General features: G+C 49.9%; 1 protein-coding gene across 1 annotated transcript in view; it reads right to left on the bottom strand.

Annotated features, from left to right (window-relative positions):
• The window catches only part of LOC131816366 (acid-sensing ion channel 2-like), a 252,203-nt gene that overhangs the window by 119,839 nt on the left and 110,562 nt on the right, over window positions 1–21,802 (bottom strand). The gene's annotated exons all lie outside the window — the stretch shown is intronic.

Below are 21,802 nucleotides of genomic sequence, written 5' to 3'. Positions count from 1 at the left end.
TAGCTGATGTTCAGAGGGTATAGATCTCATTCAAGGTCACACAGATTTAGTGATGCACTTACTCTTCCCACTGCCCAGTGGAGAACTACCAGGTCATACTAAGCATGGAGGGGTTGGTCTGGGGGAGGGGGTTGCAGGAAGCAGGAAGAGCCTCCCCTCCCACTGAAGAGTCCAGATGTCTTCACGAAATGCCTCTTGATGCAAGGTCATTGACACTAAATGCTTCAGAATGTTTCAGAGGCGGATGAAACACCAGCAGATTGAGGCCCTGGAGAAAACTTTAAGTTGAAGGCATCTCTGCGTTTGGTCTCAAAGGATGAGAAGATTCAGACAGACAGTGAAGCGAGGCAAGAAGAGGGGAGACATACCCCCCAATGTACAGATGTGGGAGTGAGCGAGGAGGATTGAGTGAAGTGGTTTGTAAGGGCCGGTGAGGGAGAGCCCTGGAGGGGAAGGTTAGTACATGGATCATGGAGGTTTCCAGAGCAGGTTAAGGGATCTGCCTTTATTTTTGAGACCTGGGTTCTCAAAATGAGCCAAGATCACTGACCCCAGGGAGAGCCTCCGAGGAAAGAATCAAACAGTATTCCCTGCACACCACACTTTCTTGGTGACTTAGGACGCACAATAGCATGGTCAAAGGTTTCAGAAGTCCCGCAGAAAAGAACAACACAGAACACAGAAGGTATTTATCTTTTAAAATTTTCACTGGCAAATTTTCAGTTAAATAGTTTTTTGTTTGTTTGTTTTAAGTGGCATCTAGCAGCCTGGAAATGGTAATCTTTTTCTCCCAGGCCAGAAGGTCATTTCATCACCTCCCAAGGGGTGATCTTCAGGAGAAGAAATATCTGCCAGAGGCTGGGATGGTGGCGTACTTTCTCCTAGCTGCCTCCTCCCTGACCTTCCTCTTCCTCTCACATATGCAGGCTCCTGTGGCTCATAACGTCCTCTCTCATCTTCAACTCACTTGATCTACAGGGCAACCCTGGGACGGGGATATCATCCCGGCCGTGCAGGTGCGGACACAGAGTCTCACAACTAACTACCCTCCTCGGATCTGGCACCAGGTGGGCACAGTTGGGATGGACATCTGGGTCCTTGACATCTCTGTCTCTGCGTGTGGGGCTCTCTTCCCAATACCCTGCTCACCAAAATGTCCTCTGCCCTTTCTGGGGTGCTTCTTGAGGGAGGGGGCATAGATTGGCTTTACCCACTGTAGTGGGTGGGGGGGCGGCGTGCCTCCAAGAAGGAAGTTCAGGCAAACTAATCTGGAGGCAATGTGACCACAGGCTGAGCAGAGCAAGTCCAGGGAACCGATCTGATTTTTTGAGTGCTTGCCATGATCTCTACACTCATGAACACAGGCCACCCTTTGGTCAGAAGGTGGAAAGGGTTGTGTGGGGAATTTCGTGGATGTGGTGATGGTAGGTAGGTTGTGATTTTCTATGTCAATGATGGTTTTATAGGGTGTATAGTTCATGGTTTCTGTGATGTAAGTTTTCTGGACAGTGGGTTGATTTCATGTCAATGGTGGACGCTAACAGTCTCCCCAACCCTCTTCAAGGAGAGACAGACCCCTTGCCTGCTTCTGGGAGCACTGTTGGCAGAGGTTTCTGCTGGGACTTCCTCAGCTACACATATGATCAAACTTCTCCAGGCAGCCCTCTCCAGGGACTCAGCCCTGCCCACCACACAGGCACTGCTTAGACTAGCTCTGAAGGGCCGATTAGCTCTGAGTGCCTTTGGGCTTGGCCAAAGCTCTCATTGAGCCTAAGTCATAGTTCGACATCTCCTCTCTCCTCTCTGGTCACAAGCGCTGCTCCCCAGGGTGACCCTGATGGACATTCTGGGCGCTAAACCACATCTCAGGGTTCACTTTCTGGGGAATGAGGGTGACCAGGGTTCCCAGTTCACCCACGATGTGGGGCTTTTAGTGCCAAAGCCAAGGTGGTCGTGGACACACCAGGACCCCACAGTAAACCCAGCCTCAGACAATGTCCTTGGATATAGTCGTGTTTTCCAGGTGGGCCAGTAATTATTATTTTTTTTATTCTTTCAAAAGTTGGGAAAGGGCCACGTACCATTTCCCCCTTAGTTATTGCCACAATCTCATGACCATCTTCTTATCTCTATGGGGAGATTGGGGGGCTCAGAGAAGTTAAGAAACCTTTTTTAGGCTCTACCATCTGTGAATAGCTGTGGGATTCAACCCCAAGGCCAGCTGAGCCCAACACCTGCGCTCTATCCCCCAGCCCTGTTTGGTTTTAAGACACACACCTTGGCCGTACGTTCCAAACACAGCTGTAGGTAACTGAACGCATCGAGGGGCGCTTACGGAATCCCAAAGACGCCTGGGACTTTTTTGAGAAATAAAGTCACACTCTTTATTCATGGCCTACCTCCCCATGTAGGCCAAGTTCTGAGCATCTGAACTCTCTGCTAATTACTGTCACATTAATTAAAAAATAAATCCCCTCTAATTTCATAACAGGTGGTTTGTAAGGCGGCAAGAGAACTCGAAACTTGTGTGCGACGACTGTGTGCCTTATTTGCATTTCTAATCGCCTTGGAGGCTACTGAGGGCCAAGCTTCCCAGCTGTCTTTCACCTCCAAAGGCTGTGCTGAGCTGCGGGCGGTGGTGTTAGTATCTTTCCTCCAAGAACCGCCTATGAAGGCAGCAGCTCCAGCTGGAGTCCCGAGACTTCCGTCAACATGGACAGCAGCCACAGGGCTGCTGTCTACATGCGTTTGCCGTGAAGGGCCTCTAACTCACCGAGGACCCTAGCACCCAACCTTGAGCCTGGCGTTTGTTGGGTGCTCTGTAATCGCTGACCCAGCCATCGTGGGCAGTTCTGAGACTGACCTTCACCTGTGTGACCCAAGCACCAGCTAGGCACCCCGAGGGCTGGCAGCTGTGGCCTGGGCCCTGATGTGAGGAGTCTTAGGTTCGCCCCACAGATGTGTCTCGGAGAAGTTGTCCATAAACCAGACTCCTGTGTGCAGAATCCGTCTCCCCTCAGACTTCGGAATCACTGTGGATATGTGCTTTATTTGTCGGGAGCTTCCTAACCCTTTAGATTTAATTTGCTCTCACCCTTTCTACCTCCCCCAGTCTTCCTATAAAGGAGTTAATGACCAACAGAAGCATACTTAAAGGTATTACAAGCACTTTCTACTTAAGGCCCCAACGTAATGTGGCGTGAAGGCCTCAGGCTTGAAGTCCTGGCTCTGTCACTTGGGAGCTGAGAGACCCAGGAGAAGTCACTTAACCACTCCGGGCCTCAGTTTTTTTTATCTGTACAATGGGACCAAATGATAACTTGATTCAGTATTTTGCAATCTTGTCTATACTTTGAAATCATCTGGGGAGCTTTAAAAAATGGTCAGTTCTTGAGCTCTGCTTATAATTGAGTCAGCCAGACAGGGGTTGGGGGGAGGCTAAGGCATCTTAATTTTTTAAAAAATATTTTATTTATTTGTCAGAGAAGAGAGAGAGAGAATACAAGAAGGGGGAGGAGCAGGCAGAGGGAGAGGGAGAGGCAGGCTCCCCACTGAGCAGGGAGGCCCATGTGGGACTCAATCCCAGGACCCCGGGATCATGACCCAAGCTGAAGGCAGATGATTAACCAACTGAGCCACCCAGGTGCCCCAAGGATCTTAAGTTTTAAAAAAGCTACCTGAGTGATTCGAATGTGCAGCCACGGCTTTATTGAGTCTGAGATCCCACCGCTGGAGAGTGGGACAAAGACTCAAGGCCTGTGCTAGCTCCCGAGGTGGGGCCTGGCCAAGGGAAGAAGCCAGCAGTCCCATCCCCTTCCTGGCCAGTGGAAATGGGAGTGCCTGTTTCTGTGATTCCGCCAGTCTAAAGCATCCCCAGGGAATTCAGCCCATCGGCCGAGTCAATGGCTGTAAGAGAACAAAGGTCAAGAATGATGTCCTTGAGCCAAAGGCCCTGGATTTTATTTTGGGTCGGTCTTCCATTCCTGATCTCCTTTGATCCGCATCACAATCCCACCAGATAGGCACCATGGTGCCCGCTTTGTAGATTAAAGAAGGGAGCTCTTGGAGGTTAAGTGACTGTGTATCCTTTGAGAAGCAGAGCCCTGAGTCAAGCCCGGTCTGCCCTGTTCCCAAACCCTTCATCTTTCTCCTGTACGCGTGGCCTTCCTTACATCAGCGCAAGGCTTACTATCAACTCCCTCCCTCCTTGCAGATTCCTCCGGCCAGACACTGGAGTCAGCTTTGCCTCCTCCTCTCTTTCCCTCTCACCCACGTCTGACCCACGGGATCTATCTTTTCAAGAGTCTAAGAACGTTGCTACGTCCCGGCGACCACGATGGTCCGAGCAGCCCATCAGTCAGCTGGAAGATGGATGGGGCTCCCTGCCTCTGCCTTGGTCTGCATGGTGCCCAGTAAACTGTTTTCCTAACATTGCCCTCCACTGGCGTCCATCTCAATCTGGCACAGTACCAATGTCCCCCCACCCCCCGTGGCCCGCACTGCCCTGCACAGTCCTGTCCTCTCTCAGAGCTCATCTGCAGGTCCTCCCTGCTCACGCTGCTTTGCTCTGTCTCAAACTCTCCAAACATACCGCCGCCCCAGGCTTCGTGCTTCTCGTCCCTTCTGCCTGGAATGTTCTTCCCCCGGCGTCCACCTGGCTTGCTCCTTTCCCCTCTTCAAGGTTTTGCTCAAATGTCACCCTGTTTAAAATGGAAATGAACTCCCTGGCACACTCCGTCCTCTCTCCTGCTTTATTTTTCTCCATAACACTCATCACCATCTGGTATATCGCCGGTATAAACGTCCTGATTGGTTTATTGTCTGTCTTCCGTGACTGGATTTTTACGTGTTTTGTTCACGGCTCCATCCTGGAGGCTGAGAACAATACTTAGCACGTTGGAGATGATCAGGAGAGACTTGCTGATTGATTGAACGAATGAACGGATCCAGCCAACGCTCCTGGCCGGTAAAAAGACTGGGGGACTGTGATAGAGCTGGGGGTGCCCGCAGCTGCTTGCTGCATCTCCCTCGCTTGGTGCTGGAGTCAAGGAGGGCGTGCACATAACTGTGGGACACGTGGTCCCACCCTGCAGAGCACCCTGTGAAGCCATCTTCTGTCCGCTCTCCCCAAGGTCCCCTTGGTTTGTTCAAACTGCAAGTGTAGGGCAGGTTTTCTTAACCTTGGCACGGTTGGGCTGAATGTTTGGGGCTGGTTGGCTCCTTGTGGGGCTGCCCATGGGTGGGAGCATCCTCATCTTCCACTCCCTAAATCCCAGTAGCACCTTCCTGTCCCTGACTTGTGACAACCAAGAAAGTCCTCAGATGCTGCCAAATACCCCTTGTAGGGGTGGGGAGAAATCCCCCTCCACTGAAAAACAGGAAGCCTGTGGGACATCAGCTGCTGGAGGCGGCTGGGGGCGGCAGCATGTTTGGAGAGTTTGAGGCAGAGCAAAGCAGGGTTAGCAGGGAGGACCTGCAGATGAGCTCTGAGAGAGGCCATGGTCTATGCCTCACTAAAGCCCCAAGGATCTCCAGGTGGGCTCTGAACTCACCCAGTAATGAGAGTCCTCTCTTGGTTCTTCCGGGGAATGACTGGCATTGCCGAAGCAGCCCCCTTGTCACTCTTAACTGGGCTTCCTTCTCAGTGGCCCACGAACTGCATGATAAGCACCCGGAGACAGGTGGTTTGGATTCAAAACCAAACTCCACCCTTGCACGCCGTGGCCACATCTCTCTGCTCCTTCTTCGAAAGGTGGGAACGATCCTTGCACCTATAGCTCATCGGGGCTTGGGGATTCCCTGAGACAAAGCATGCAGGGAGCTCAGCACAGGGACAGGAGCAGGCTAGTGTTTAGTAATTAAGGGGAGGTCTTGTCACTAAGTGAGCGGTGGGGAGTGACTGAACACTGGTAAAAATTTTGCAAGTGAAAATTCATTTGCAACTGGAGCTTCCCGAAGACTTTAATTTGGTGTCCTACTCCCAAAGTCTGATGCCACGCTGCATGGGTGGCCCTGCCGAGCTCCCACTGCACCTGGGCCCCGCAGCCGGAGGGGAGGGCTGTGTCTGTCCATTGAGAACCTTACCAGCCTACGTTGTCTTGAACTGGTGGTGGTGCCTTCCACTCGCCACTTGCTCTTGCTTTTTAATTATAAATTACCATTTGTTTGGTTTCATCATTACCAATTTAGTTTGTTGTGGGTTGTTTGCTTAACAGCAGTAATTTGGGCTGATGCTTTTCCAATGGTTGAGCTTCAAGGCACGTGTGCTTTGCATTTCAACTGTGAGTCATCTTCCTCGTTCCTGAAGCAGATCTGTTTCCAGTCTTTCCCCCAAATAGCTTGTGCTGCAACACTTCCAAATTATCTGTGAGTTCCCCTCCCACTGGAACATGAGAACAGATGGGGCAGGAGGCTGCGGGTCCTTTTACCTTGCGTAGGTGGGCTTGAGTCAAAAAGGAGGAGAGATGCTGTTCTGGATCGAGTTTCCCTCTCCCTCTCCTTCCGTGGATGGTGGGAACTGAGGTCCAGAGAGGTGACGGGTCAGAGATCATGCCTAGTCACTAAAATCTAATTTTCTCAATTACCTGTGCTGGGCTTCCTCTGCTTACCGTGTTACCTGCGCAGGCCAGGACCCCTCCTTGTTGAGGACTTTGGGTCCTCCACAAAGGTGGCCTGAAATTGCCCACCACGAGGTTGGGGGCTCATCCTGGATCTTTTGGTATGGGTGTTGGCATGTACTTGATTGTTGTAATGTGTAAGGGTTGGGGCTCTGGGGTCAGATGACTTTCTAGCTGTGTGACTTGGGCCAGTGATTTAATCTCCCTGTGCCTCAGTTTCCTTATTTGTAAACCGAGGAGAGTGATAGCACCCACTGCCCAAGTTTGGAAGAATTCGATCAGACAACTCCTATAGGGTGCTTAGCACACTCTCCGACACAGAAAATGCTCAGTGGATGATAAACTTTGTTCAGATGGCCACGGCTGATGTTGTATTCCCATCTGGAGCCTCTTAGGTGAAAGAAAAACTTGCAAAGCTTTCCGGTTTATAAAGTAATTGCCTTTGTAGTGTCCCCTTCGGTCCTCAAAATGACCCAGGGCAAAGACTCTTATCTCCATTTAATAGGTAGGAAAACTGCACCCCAGAAGTGTGGGACTTAAATCCCGGGGGCTTTCCAACCCTCTGCTCCCGACCCATCTGTACTCAGGTCCTGCCCCTGCACACTCCATCCTTCCAGTCAGGGCACTCCACTGTGGGACAGCCCAAAGCTGCTGTCCACACCTTTCTAGGTCGCTTGAAGATCCTTCTACCCTCATTCTGCGTGGGTAGAACCTGTCCCCCAATGAGATGCATATGACCTTAGCAGAAATAGCAAAGACTGACTGCTAGTTCATTCTTTAAAATACATCCAAGAGAGAGTGGCAAAGAGTGAGCGGGAACAACCCTCTGAGCAGTCCCATCTGCCTGGCTGATGGGAAGGGGGCTGGGAGAGGGTCTGCGGGGTGCCTGGGGGAGGGGCTGGCAGATTGTGCACAGACTGCAAGCTTCCCCCGAGGGCTGGGAGCCCCGCTCGTGGTGGGGAGGAGCCCGCAGCCATCTCTGCCACTCTGGCCTCAGCAAATGTGCAGAGAATGAACAGACCAGGGGCAAGGTCAGGAACCACCTTCCTCTGAAACTGTAGCTAATAAAAAAGACATAAAGGAAGGGAGATTAAGCCGGCGCAGCAGAGACCCAGGCTAAGGGGCAGCTTGTAGCTGGGTTGTGGTAGAACTGAGGGGATTCCCCGAATCTCATCGCATCCTGGAATGCAATTACTGCCGGAGAAGTAGTCACATCTATTGTTAGAGTGGAAGACGGGAGCTTGCTCCAGAGAGAAGGAATCAGGATTTGGCTTTCTCCTGCACTGAGGGAGGGTTGGGGAGTCTGACAGGAGTACTCAGGCTTTACTGATGGAGGGGGAAGGGGAGATAATGTTTACAGAGGACCTACTGTGTGGCAGGCATTGTGCCAGGCATCTTACCTTTCTTTGTGTGCTTCAGCCACACTAACCTTCTTGTCCTCTCAAAACTAACTATTCTCCCCCAGGGCCTTTGCACATGCTGTTCTTCCCATTTATTTTCCTCACTTACTTTTTGGCATAGATGTCTCCCTAACACCATTTAAATTTTAGCTTAAAGTTTGCCTGAAGGGAAGAGAGTTCTCCAATCCTAGCTAAAGCCCCTTCTCCATAAAACAATTTATTTACCTGGTTGGTACCTGCTTGTTATCTGCTTCCCACCACTAGAACATAAGCTACCTCAGGGTGGGGATTTTTTCAGACCTGTTCATGGCTGTGTCCAAGGATAGTGCCTGGCACACAGTATATACTTGACAGACAGCCCTTCCTACCTGGAGACTGGATCCTTTTCCCATGGAGTTTTTTATTTTTGTTTTTTGAATATTTCATTTACTTATTTGAGAGAGAGAGAGCACAAGCAGGAGGAGCAGCAGGCAGAAGGAGAGGGGGAAGCAGGCTCCCTGCTGAGCAGAGAACCCAATGCAGGGCTCGATCCCAGGACCCAGGGATCATGACCTGAGCTGAAGGCAGATGCTTAACGGACTGAGCCACCCAGGCGCCCCTCCCATGGAGATTTACGCAAACATCACAAACATTCTGGCCAGTGGTATAACTATTCCGTTGTGCACATGAAGAAAGGGGGGATTTGGGACCATGAGGGACTTGCTCAACTAGTAAATGACAGAGTGAGGACCTGAACTAGGTTTTTCATTTCAAAGCTGTACCCTCTGATATACGACACTGCTTCCCTCGAGGAGAGACAGAGACCTCAGATCAGTGTAATGGAATGACAAAAACTGTCAGCATCACCAGATCCCTTCAGTCACCATCAAACCCCGGGTCCTGCCCTGGCTTTCTAAGGAGATGGTGCTGACCACCCTTCCTGAGTGTGTCGCACAGCCCTACTGTTCTCTCTCCCAGGGAAAGTTCATCACCGGGCATCTCTATTTATCATTCAGTCTCTGGAGGGTTTGGCTAGTATGGGCCCCTACTTTGTCCCCGACGCACGAAGGCTGTTTGCTCTTTAGGCAACTGATAGAACCAGCTCCTGACTGTGTTCAGTGGAGAGGCAAGTCCCCCTATGCAGGCTTGCAGTGGTCCCATGAAGACTGGGGGGTGGGGGGCTGCCACGTGAGACGCAGGGTGAGTGAGTCTCCCTCAGATGACGCTGACATTCGTTTCAGCCCAGCACCATCGTAACACAAATCTCCTTGCATGGGAACACCTCCTGCATGCCAGAGGGGCGGCCCGTTTCTTTCAGGTGATACCAGATGGGACAAAATTCCTCGACCAACAGAGGACACAGACATCGTCTGGAAGAGGGCTGTGGAAATGGCTCACCTGGCTGTCTACAGTGAGAGCCTGGGACCCACCCACACCTAGGGGCTGAGCCCGAATCCAGGCTCTGGCACAAGCCTGCCTTCCTCATCCCCAGCTCTGACTCGATGCCCCCTTTTCTAGTTATTGGGCAAAACTCTCTGATGCACTTGGACTCTGCCTGCTACTTGGGCTCAGCTCTGGGGATAAAGAGGCAAATAAAACACAGTCCTGCCTCCAGGGAGCTCAGTCCAGTGGGTTGGGAGTGGGGAGTAGGTTAGAGCATGAAGACAGCCCTGGAGAGATGTCTGACACAGGGGAGCTGGGAGGCTGCAGATCATGGAGGGGGTGTCTGCTTGTCAGAGAAGGTTCCCAAGCGTCTCTAAGGACAAGGAGCAGTTTTCAAGGCGGAGAGACAGAGATACGACCTTCTGGATGGAGAGAGACCTATTTCCAGATTCTTCGGGAGCTTGTGTCCTGCCTGGTAACTCCCCTCCAAGAGGTTGCCTCACTTCCTGCAGACCGGCTTCTGAGACCCGTCTCTCTATGGGCCTGGCACTCCCTACCCTGACTCGTAGGGTGGCTCTGGCCCCTGCCTGCACCCGGGGAAACTCCCATGTCGCCTGTGCTTGACCTTCTCCAGGGGACCACTTACCAGATGCCATCCACCTACTCTTGCCACTGGGCAATCAGCACCGAGCAATTTCCATATGCCATCCCATTTGCTCATTCTTTCACCCACATATGCATTCATGTGACGTGTATTTGCTGCACACCTACTAGGTCCTGGGTGCTGCCCTAGGCCTGGGAGACACGCCTTGAACCAAATGGACATGAGCCTGGGAAGCTCACATCCTATAGGAGTAGACCATAAGTGAAGAAATGCACAGAACACAGAACACATCAGAGGAGGCTTAATGCTGCAGGAAAGGCAGGGCTGCAGAAAACAGTGCCAAGGCGTGGATGCCAGCGCTGGTGGCATTCTTAGCTAGGTGGTCGGGATGGCCTCCCTCACAGATCAGGAAAGATCTAAAGGGGGTGAAGGAGCAGCCCATGCAAATGTCTTGGGGAAAAGCACCAGGCAGAGGGAAGAGTGAGACAAAAGCCTCTAAGGTCCCTGCATCTTCAGCTGTGGTCAACCTTCCTTTATATACAGGTTGAGGAAACCTGGCTGTGTGCCTTGCCTTAAGTGACATAACTAGAATCTGCAGGCATGTGCATCCTGCCACAAAGCCCACGTGGCCGCACCTTGCCACAGCTCCTCCTCTCCTGACACTGGGCTCCAAGGTCCTGGCAGGCAATCCCCCTTCCTCCCCCCACTCCTGCCTGTGGTCTGGTCCAGGTGTGTCCAAGCCCAGAGATGTGTCTGTTCCCCAGTCCTGCACTCTGGGGCTGATGACGGATACTGAGCTCCCCTCACTTTTGGCATGATGGCAGTTTCTATATTTAGGCAACTCATGAATCTTTTTGGGATTCTGATGAGTTGCTGTCTTCCTCAGCTCTCCCTGGAATCACTTTTTCCTGTGATTCAGACGCTAATGTCCCCTGAGGTCTTTCCCCCTGGGAGTTACTGCCAGGGGTAATTGGAGGTGGCAGAACTTCCTCTCTCATGGACTGAATTCCTTTTGGCGCAAATCTTGGCCAGGAATGGTAGTTGCGTTGTGGGGACAGTTAGAGAGCTCATCAGGCTCTCTGGAAACAGCCGTCCCCCAAACCACACACACACACACACACACGCATGCACACACACCCTCATCCTCACTGTTGCAGGAACTTGTTGAAAGTTCTGGAGCTTCCCAGCAGCTGTGTGCTGTGTCTTGTAATGGAACCCTTTGGGGAAAAATAACCCATCTGTCAAGAATCAAGATCTTGGAATTAGGAACTGCTGGAACCCCTGTGAGCAACCCTCCCAGGCAGAGACTTCAGAATGATGCTTGCCTTTCTGTGTTCAAATTTCCCTAGCCTCCCCATCATCCTCAGGAGAATGTCCTTTGGCCATTCCTTCTCCTGGATACATTTGTAATCTCGAGGGTAGGAATCAAGTCCCCATTCTTTCTCAGCTCTCTCTCTTACCCCGTTCCCTTGGTTTATGAGTCTGTTTAGATTATTTTCACTAGCTCCCTCATCTTTCACACATTCAAAGTAGTTTGAGACTTAAGAACAACAGGTAGTAAGTGAGCATCTGTTGCAGAGCCTAGCAGCTGGGGCATGGACCCCACTTGGTGCTGGGATCCTACCTGAACCTGCTCTGAACTCAGGGGTCCATGATGGGCACTCCCTGCATCAGGAGTGTTGAGCCCTGGGTTTGCCTGCTGACCCTGATCATGCCTGACTTGAGGGCCAGCTTTCCCCCTTGTTGGCTCTGGAGTGCTGGGGGGAGGCAAAGAGTCTCGCTGGGCCAGGCTGAGAGTCACAGAACACTGTCCCCAGCAGGACACTCAGACTCAGTCCACTCCAATTGCCTCCATGCTCATATGAGAAAACTAAGGCCCTAAGAGGGACTGTCACGGGCTCAGCCCTGCTTTAGGCTATCTTCTAAGATGTGTGTATGTGTGTGTGTGTGTGTGTGTTTGTGAATCCATAGGCTGAAGGGTGTTTCAGAGGCCTGTTGGAAGGGAAACTGGTGGGGGTGGGAGGTCTGGCTAGTCTTTAAGTGGGCTCAGCCCATGAAGCAGCTAGAAAAGGCTGCCTTTCTGGGTTCCTGCTGCTCTAACCAAATGGCTTCTCACTCATTTAAGACACTCTGTTCTAGAGAGAATGACAAAGGCATCTCCATTTGGTGCCTCTGCTAAGAGCCTCAGCCACTTTTTGAGGAGAGGCCCAAGGAGAGTGAAATGTGGTGAAGACAGACCTTTCCGTAGAAGGGCTGATCCATGGGAGGTACTCCCTGTAGGCTAGTTTTAGAGCTGACTTTCATCCATGCAGTCAGCCAGTCATTCACTCAACAATTATTTATTGGAGACCCATGAGATCATCCAAATATCATATGAAGGTGGGAAGGGGTCAAGCGTAGAAATGATAGACAAAGGCCTTATTGATTTGGTGAGCACCTTCTCAATTACTGGAGTGGACTCTGTAATACATTGATATGAGTTGCACAGTAATACACATGAGAGATTAGGCATGTGTGCACTCTGGATGCATGTTTCAGGGTATGAATCCTTGGACAAGATAGTTAATAATAATTGCTGTAATTTATAGGGCACCTGTGCCTGGCACTTGCCCAATCACATTTCCAGAATTTACTTAGTTGCTTTCATTTTCAATTTCTTCATCTGGAAAGTGGGAAAGATACTTTTGTCTTTACCTGGCGTGAGAATCAAATACATCAATAGTTACAAAGTTACAAACACATTGCTTGACCAATACGAGGTGCTTCTAAAATGCTATTTCCCTTCTTTTTCTTGTTAGCTCTGCGGTAGCTGTGGAAGCTGTTAGTCGAGAGGGAGACGTAATCTAAGGATGTAGATAATCAACACCAAGTGGAAAGTCAAATTCCAAAGGACAGTTATGACCAAGTGCTTTGGAGATCGAAAAGAGGGAAAAGTTCTCTTTAGCTGGGAAAATGAAGAGGTGCCTAGTTTCACCTTTCTTCTGGGGTCCTGAACCGTATCTCTCCACCCCAACTGCAGGTGTCTCCGAGATCTTGGCATGCCTCATGCCCCAGGTCCCCTGAGTAAAGGTAGGGTGTATTCCCCTAGGGCTTCACATAAAGTCCACCCCTCCTGGCCTCATCCTTACAGCAACTGGAAGGAGATGGGCTGCAGGGAAGTATAGTGAGAGCTGAGACAGCAGGCAGAGCCCAGTCTGAGCAAACAGAACCCTCCTGTCTTGCACAAGAGGAGTAGAACAGCGCCGTATAAGGGCGATTCTGCAGAATGTATCTCGACAACTCATCAGAGATGTCAAATTCAACTAATGCATTAGAAATGACAGTGATTTGTTTGTTTCCTCTGAAGAGCTCAAAAAGAGGCAGAATTTTGACTTGCTCTCATGAAAAGAGCATACATCGGTAAGAGATTGGAGTCGCAGAATCACATTATCTTACATCTGAAAGGAACAGCAATGCCTATGTCCCAGCAGGTGGTGATGGCCACCTGAGACAGTGTGTAGGAAGTTTCACCGACAGGGTTTGCCACATAGTAGGTGCATACTTTCTGATCATGTGATCCAACCCCCTCGATTTCAAGATGAAACATCAGACTAGCATGTGACACTTAACATCTCCCAAACCACATCTGTCATCTGCACTTCCTCCCTCGTTGGCTCCTGGTGCCATTCAAGCAGCCCCTCCTGCCATATGTGTTGTTTCTCTTGGGGGGCGCCATGCCTACAAGTGGTAAGCCAGTCATAACCAGAGCTCTCTCCTTTCTTGACCTCTCCTCTTGACCTCTCTTGACCAACTTGCAGGGGCTCCCAGTTCTGCCTCTAGCTTCTCACATTGCCACCATCACCCTAAATGATGGTGATGAGAAGTTACTTATAACTTCTCACTTGGACCATTGTCCCAGCCCCAAAAGTGCCCCCTAACACTCCCATCTCCAATTTTTGTGTCTATTCTCTCCAAATAATTCTAGCCATGGTGCCAAGTGGAAATTTTCGAAGGCAGCTCTGCTCTCACCCCTTTATTCAAAAACCTTCAGTGACTCCCCACTGCCTATGGCATTAGGTGCAAATGCCTCATTCTGGCTTTCCAGGCTTCATCCCGTAGTGCCTCAGGATGTCCTCCCTAGACTTCTTTTTGCATCTCCCACGGATAAAGGTAAAACCAGATCATCTCCATTTCCCAAAAATGGACTCTCTGCTTTGGTTTCTCGCCACCAGGCCCTCTGCCTGACATGTCCCCCTCAATCTCTAGGTGTTCCAGTCACATCCTCTGGGGCCTCTCAGATGCCATTTCCTGTAGGAAGAAGCTCCTCTCATCTGCAACCAGGTGTTATCATCTTTTCCCTGTGAATTCACAGAATGTGATGGTTTGGACCTCTCCCGAGTGACTCCTCCCAGTGGACCTTGCATTATGGGCATTGTTGGGCAGGTCTTACCTCCCACGGAAGGCAGGAATGGAAATGAACTATGTTTGATTTCCTTACAGTGCAGAGCAGAACTGTGTACCCCATAGGTACCATTGTCAGCTTCTTTGTGCTGTAGCTTGGGAAATGGGATTTCCCACTAAATGGCCAAGTCATCTGAATCCTTCTCTACCCTTTCTGTGTCAAGCTGGTGCTGCCTAGTGCTCAGGGAGGGATTTCTTGAATTGTGGAGGCTCTAGACTTCCTTGGGCTGATTGACCATTGCAGATATTATAAAATTGGTCAGCTTAAAGGCCCCAAGACATCATCCTTTCTAATGGTTTCCTTTTACAGAAGAACATGAGGCTCAGAGAGAGCAAATGCCTTGTCCAGGGTCACACAGAGGCCGAACTGTGATTAGAACCTTAAAGACAGGAGACAGAGTCAACACTGCTAGCCAAACGGGATGAGTCATTCATTCATGTAATCATCTGTTCAACTTTCTTCATTGAGCACCAGATCCATGCCAGTCACTGTGGATTCAGAGATAAGAAAGACAGAGTCCCTGTTCTCAAGGGCTAGTGTGCAGGTAGAAGGAACAGCTATGTTAACAGACAATCTGCAAGGAGAGGACAGGATGATGGGAGAACAGAGGAGGGCACCTCACCCAGCCTTGGTCAAGGGTAGAGATGGCGTCTTCCATGGTCTTGGGGGCCACCCACATTCTGCCCTCCCACCCCAGCTCCAGGAGATGGTCCAGCCTTGCTGTGCCTATTTGTTCCAAGCCCCCTCCCACAGTCCATGCTGCAGAGACAGTGTTTGACTGAAATAATGAAATGGAGAAAGAAGTTTTACATCCCCATCCCCCTCTAAGATCTGCTCTAAAGATTCAATTAGACAAGGGACATAAACCACTTAGCTTAGTGCCTTTCAGACAGCAAGCCCTCACCGAGAGTTAGCTATTATTATTACAAATAAGAAACTAGAGACTCAAGGAAGTTATGTAATATGCCAAAAATAACACAGCTAGTAAGCTGGGGAGCTGGGCTTTGAACCCAGGTCTAGACAGAGTCTCTTTTTCAAAGCCCTCCTCTCTCCAAATGCCACCCAGAGATAAACTGGAGACCCATAGTGTCTCTTGCAGACCTTTAGCTGGAGGAGACTGTCCCATGCAGGTCTGGAGTCAGTGAAGCCCCATCTGTATCCCAAATCCTTCTCTAGCACACACAGAAGAGGAGGTTTCTGGAGAAGAGTTCTGTTCCGGGGGATTACAAACTGCTTCTTGGCCCAAGCCCACATTCCCAGGTCCTGCTGCTACTTCTGAGAACTCCAGTTGTCATCCAGACTCCACTGTAATAGCATCCTCAGGAATAATAATTTTTGTAGCCCTGAGTGGGCCTTTGGGGCCCTTGTGTATCATAAAGTGCATAAGATTCCCCAAGATGAGTCAATCCACTTTGCAGTCCTATGCTAAGGAGGCAACAGAGGAGAGAGAACATTCTGGAATCAAATAGTGTGGAAACAACAGAGAGGACTGTATTCCCAGCATTGTTAGAAACACACAGGGTCACTGTGGAATCGTGAACCCTTCCAAGAGAACCAAGTTTAGCCAAGCCATTCTTTTGGTACTTTCTTCACCAAGTTCTAGTCATCTGAATTTTTATTTGTTTGTTTTGTGGAAATACCCAGCAGGGTGAGCTAAACATCTTGAGGGGGACTCATGATCCAAGTGACAGGGCCCTGATTCAGAAGGACTCAGTATGTCCAAGTGTAGATGTACGAGATCCATCGATGATTACTTATGCTACAAAAAGATTCACCTTCAAATTCCCTTCAAATAGGAAATGGCTTCCTATTGTCATTTTTAAAACAGATCATTAACTATTTGACTAGGAGATGGGGTAGCATGAGGTCAGATAAAATTAAAGGCACAAGTAGGAAAAATCTACCAACTGAAGGTCCTTTAGGACAGATCTCAAAATGTAGCCAGAAAGGGAAGGGATCTTAGTCCTTTATCATTTTATTTTTGCAGCTTTCCACCTCCTCCTGTCATGCAGACTTCACGGAGACATTTGTCTGAATACTTATGCAGCTCTCTCACAATAGCCGAGAGGCTCTGAGTCTCCTATATCTGCTCCACTGGAGGAGGAGAAGAAGAAGAAGAAGAGGAAAGAGGAGAAAAGGAAAAAGGAGGAGGAGAAGGAGGGAAAGGGGAAGGGGAGGGAGATGAGGGATTAGGAGAAGGAGGAAAGGGAGGAGGAGGAGGAGAAAGACCCATAAGAAAGAGCTAGAAACGTAGCAGGACAGAGCATGAGAATTTCTCCCATGTAGGGTTTCAAGGATTTCATAGGTCATAAAGGGTCAAAGATTTGGTTGCTCAAACCCCATCAACCCCTTTCTACAATATTTGCATCAAGTGTTTACCCCAGTTTAGCTGGGGATGGGGAGCTCTCTACTTCCCAAGGCAACTCCCTATACCCTGTCCAGGCTTGAACAACTGGAAGTTGCTCATGTTGAACCCAACATCGGGATCTACATATACCTGACCTTGGTCTATCCCTTCCACTCCAGAGGCCTTCAGATATGTGATACTGTGGGTCTCAACCAAAGTAAACAGGTGTTGAGGTTGGCATGGGTGCCACAGGGGCCAACATCTGAATGCTCAGGAAGTCATCAAACCTCTTAATACAGTGCTGATTTACTCTGTGAGCCTGAGGGAAGCAAGATAGTATCAGTATTTGGAAGACTCAAGGTCTCAGGCTTATTCTGCTACTGTCTCTCTCTAGCAGCCAGTAAATATTAATCCCCTAGGTTAATATTAATGGAAGTGTTCAGCAAAGTGAGCTAATTCTACCAGGGGAGACTTATGATCCAAATGGCAGAACCTTGAGTCACAAAGACTCAATACACTGAAGTTGAGATGTATAAAGTCTATTCATCTAGGAAATCTCATCAAAGACCACGATTTCAGCTGACTAGCCAATTCCTATCTCTAGCCCAAACTCCTTGGGACTCTAGATTAGTGAATGCCACCGCTTTTTAATAAAGTGTTTTCGTACTTTGAGAGGCTCTTCAAACTCAACATGCTCAAACTTGGTCTTCTTCTGGGGACCCAATCGCAATGAATGGGGCTGTCATGCATGCAACTGCACAAAATCCAACTGAACAAAAATCACCTTTCCAACCTTCTCTGTCAACATCCTCCCACCCAATCCATTGCCAAGTTCCACTGGTTTCACCACCATCACCATCATTACCTTGTTCATGACCTGGACTCCTATACCTGCCTCCTCTCCAGTGTCTCTGCAACCACACTGGCCTTCCTCTAATGGATTCTCTGAATTAAAGAGTGATTCCTTCAAAACGCAAGTCTGAGCCTATCTCCCTGCTTAGACTTGTGCACAGGCTTCCACTATCCTCAGGACAGAGACATAAACTTTGAACCTGTGGGCCAAACCCTGCCACATGCCTCTGTCTGTTTCTAGCTGTCTCCGGCCCCACCTCACTGCGGGCTCCAGCCCCTCCCCACACAAGGCCTTTGCAACATTCTTCCCTCTGCCTGGAAAGCCCTTAATGGCCAATTTTCTTCCTCATACACTTTCATAGCACCATGCCCCTTTCCCTTATTGCACTGGTCAGGGTTGCACTGTTTATTTTCCCTTGTGTAATTCTTTGATTAATGTCTATCTCCCCTACTAAGTTTTAAACTGCACGAGGGGCAGGAGCAAGGACTGTGTATCTGCTCATTGTTGCATCATTCTTCTTGGTGGCACTGGACCTGCTACAGAGATGGAGCCTTCCTCATAACTCCAAGTGGCATGGATGAGTAATATATCCTGCATTTATGTTCCAAAGCTTAGGGAGCCACTGATACACCCAGCCCCACCCCTGCACCCCTGCCACAGGCAGCAGATGGCCGTGGCAAAAATAAAGCCCAGCTCTGCATGGCAGATGGGCAGCTCACCGAGCAAAGTGGGAAAGGTGGTGGTTTTCACTCTGCAATGGGCACACACATTGGCTATCCTAGCCGTGGTGTATAGACCCCAGTCTGGGAGGTCTATCCTCATCGTGGGGGACAGAGTCATAGAGCAGGCCCTCTGGACAGCCACTTTGTCCCTCCAGAGAGCACCGTGTAGGGGTGATACCGTCCCTTCAGAGTTCATGAGAATTTTTTGGCTGTCAGTTCTTCTCATTCAGAGAGCTCAGTAACATGGTTTAGTGCAGTGTTTCACAAAGTGTAGTCCCCAGACAAGCCCCCTCAGCATCCCTAGTGAACCTGTTACAAATGAAAATTCTCAGTCCCCACCGTGGTCCCACTGAATCAAAAACTCTGGGGGTACAGCCCAGCAATCCGAGTTTTCATGAGTGCCCCAGGCTGGCCCTTCACTTCATGCACAAGTTTGAGATCCACACGTGTATCGGGAAGCGCAACATGGAGAGATGTAAATGAGACTTAGAAGCCTGTCTGGCTGTGTGTCCTGAGCCAGTTCCCTGACCAGGCTGAATGTAGTTTCCTCCTCTGTGGAATGGGGACATTACTCCCTTCTGCACGGGGATACCGTGAGAGGTCTCATGTGATGTTTCTGGAATACTTCTGGTGTTCCACAAGTGTTGTCCCCCGCCCCTCTTCTTATCTCATGTTAAAAAGGAGGAGGCAGGCTCTGGAGTCTGGGCATATGAAGAGCATGAGGTAGAAGCAAGCTGGAATGCAGGCTGATTGCTTTCCCTGGACCACCGCGCCTCTGCCAGGCTGCGGGGAGTTGGCACCATGAAGAGTGCATCTGCACAGCCTGACTTAGGTGAGGACAGACAGCCAGAAAAAGGAAAACAAAATCACCGCAGCTCTGAACTATGGCAGGGCTGAGCTCATGGGGCCTGCCCCATCGGAGCTGCTGAGGATCCTGAAGGAACCAGTGGAAGGTGAGAGCTTGGGGGCTCCTGTGAGGGCAGCTAGGCCTGAGGGCGAGAAAGGGGGTGCATTTCCCTTGGCCGCTTTCCTGCCTCTTGGAGCATGGGCTGTGAAAGAGCCAAAGGGGCTGAATGTTTGTAGAAAAACAGAATGATCTGAAGCTGTGAGAAGCTTGTAGAAGACAGATGGTCAGTCCAGTGGTTCAGAGTACCTATTACTTGGAACCAAACAGCTCTGCGTTCAAAGCCATTTAAATGGCCGTGAGATCTAGGGCAAATGTCTTAATATCCTCAGTGTTGGTTTTCTCATGGGTAAGATGCGGGGAGAGAATACCATCTTCCTCTCAGGACCGCTGTGAGGATTAAATAGACGAGTTCTATAAAACCGCCAACACCACGCTTAACACAGCATAAGGCCACGTTGGGCTGCTCCCTTTCCCCAGCCCTGGCTTCTGCCGCTCATTCCCGTGCCCCAGACAAGCAGATGATGGGAGTCTTGGATTTGCCCACTGCCCCATTAACCTGGTTGAGGGAGGGCTTCATGAGTCCCTCCCCTGCCTCAGAGGTCTGCTCTGCACTGTGGGAAACCAAGTGTGTGCCCTTCAGATGTCCCAGAAAACCCTGAAGGAAGACTGGGTAGAAGAATTTAGGCCGACCTCCTTGGACCTACTCATTTAGGAAGACTCAGAAGTTCCGAAAATCAAATCCATGTACCGACTCATTCATCCATCAGAAATTCACCATCATTTACTCTGTGGGAGGTGCTGTATTCACGCCGGAGATACCAAGATCAGTAAGATACGGCCCACCCTCAGGGAGCTCATATCTTAGTGGACTACAGAGGACTCTGTGGCTTTGGTGCCACTGTGTGGCCACTGGGGCTGTCCACAGACAGCCTCTCCTCCCAGGCACACACTAGGGTAGGGCTGTACTCCCCTGCAATGTGTTTTCTCTCCATCTGGGACTTACTGTGCCCAGTGAAAGGAAACAATGCATATCACTGCAGGGAGGACCTTTTAAGAGCCCATACAGCTTGTTCCCTCTCCCTGCCCTGGGGACCAGAGACGAGTTCAGGTGGAGACGGAACCTGGGTCCCTGAGTGACCTGCTGTAGACCCATGCTGGACATGTAACAGGAGTGAGAACTGATTTCGGAGACCCCGGGGGTGGCTTCCTACCACGGCATGACCTCGCCCCTTCTAATGGACACAGCCGCCGAGCACCACGCTGGCCCTGATGTCTTTGTCATTATGCATGAACCCTCCCTTCTGCCTGTCCCCCGCGCCTGCCATAGAGGGAGCTTCCTTTATCAGAATTTAAAACCCTAAGCAATTAAGATGCTATAAATTGAAGAGTTCTTTCCAATGAATAAAATTACTCTTTATTTCTAATGAATATGAGATAGCTTACATGAAGCTAAGTACTCTGGTGATTATAAAATAGCCGACACACAGATCAACATTTCTTCTTCCATGGCTAACATCGCCCTATTAAACTGGTACCGATTAGGCATTTTGCTTTTGCAATCTCTCTCTCTTTCTGACACTGATCCCTTGCACTGTCTTCAACTCCAGGTCTGCGCCAGCCTGAAATGCTTCTCTCCTCCTCCTCTGTGTAGGTGGCCTGTCTAGGCACCTCCATCAAGGAGCGGATGTCCACAAGCAGGTCCTATGGATACTCTGTGTCCTCCCATTTCCAAAGGCGGACCCGAGCTAATGTCATTTTATGTATAAGAGCACTGTTTTTCATTTTACTGTTTTTGAAAATATTTTGCCTTTGTACAACCATAGAGAGATAAAGTAATTCAGAGAGAGGGGAGAAAAATACCTTCTTTTTGGAGACGAGAAGGTGTCGTTTTGTGGAGCCTGTGACAGATTGAAATGACTTCATTTGGTGCCCACATTTAGAAAGAAAATGCTCCACCACACGTTTGAGTTGGTCAAAGCTCTCCCATTCATGCCCCAGGTCTAGCTGTCGCCGCCTCCCCTCCATCCCTCCCGCTGCCCTACCTGGCCCCATCAGAGCCTCCCTGTTTGGTCCACCAGGTCCCTAAGCAGTCTCTACACCCTCAGCCTTGCTGTGCTCTCCAGCTTGCAGCCAAGGGCGACCTTTCTAAAAATATAAATCTGAAATTTATATGCCCCCTGTTCAAAATCCCTCTCCACCATTTTCTGGAAGGAGCTCAATTTTGGCATCCTTCTATGACCCCGTCTCTGCTCATCTCTCCGAGTGTGTCTCTACCTCTCCTCCTGTCTACCGAGCAAGCTGTGAGCCCCAGAAAGATGCCATATTTGTATCTCTTGGCTTTGCACAGGCTGTTTCCCCTTCCTGGAATGTCTTTATTTCCCCTTTTCTAGCTAACGGTATTCATCCTTTCGGTCCCCGCTCCTCCTCTGACAAGTCTCCATTTTTAACCTTTCAAGACTGGGCAGATGGCATCCTGTGGGATTTCCTATAGGGCGGTAGCACTTTCCACACTGTGCTGAAATCAATCATTTGTCTGTTTCCCCCATTCC

This window comes from Mustela lutreola, chromosome 15, assembly GCF_030435805.1.
Source record: "Mustela lutreola isolate mMusLut2 chromosome 15, mMusLut2.pri, whole genome shotgun sequence".
Classification (NCBI taxonomy): Eukaryota; Metazoa; Chordata; class Mammalia; order Carnivora; family Mustelidae; genus Mustela; species Mustela lutreola.
Note: the sequence above shows the minus strand (reverse complement) of the source record. Positions and strands in the feature narration are given on the sequence as shown.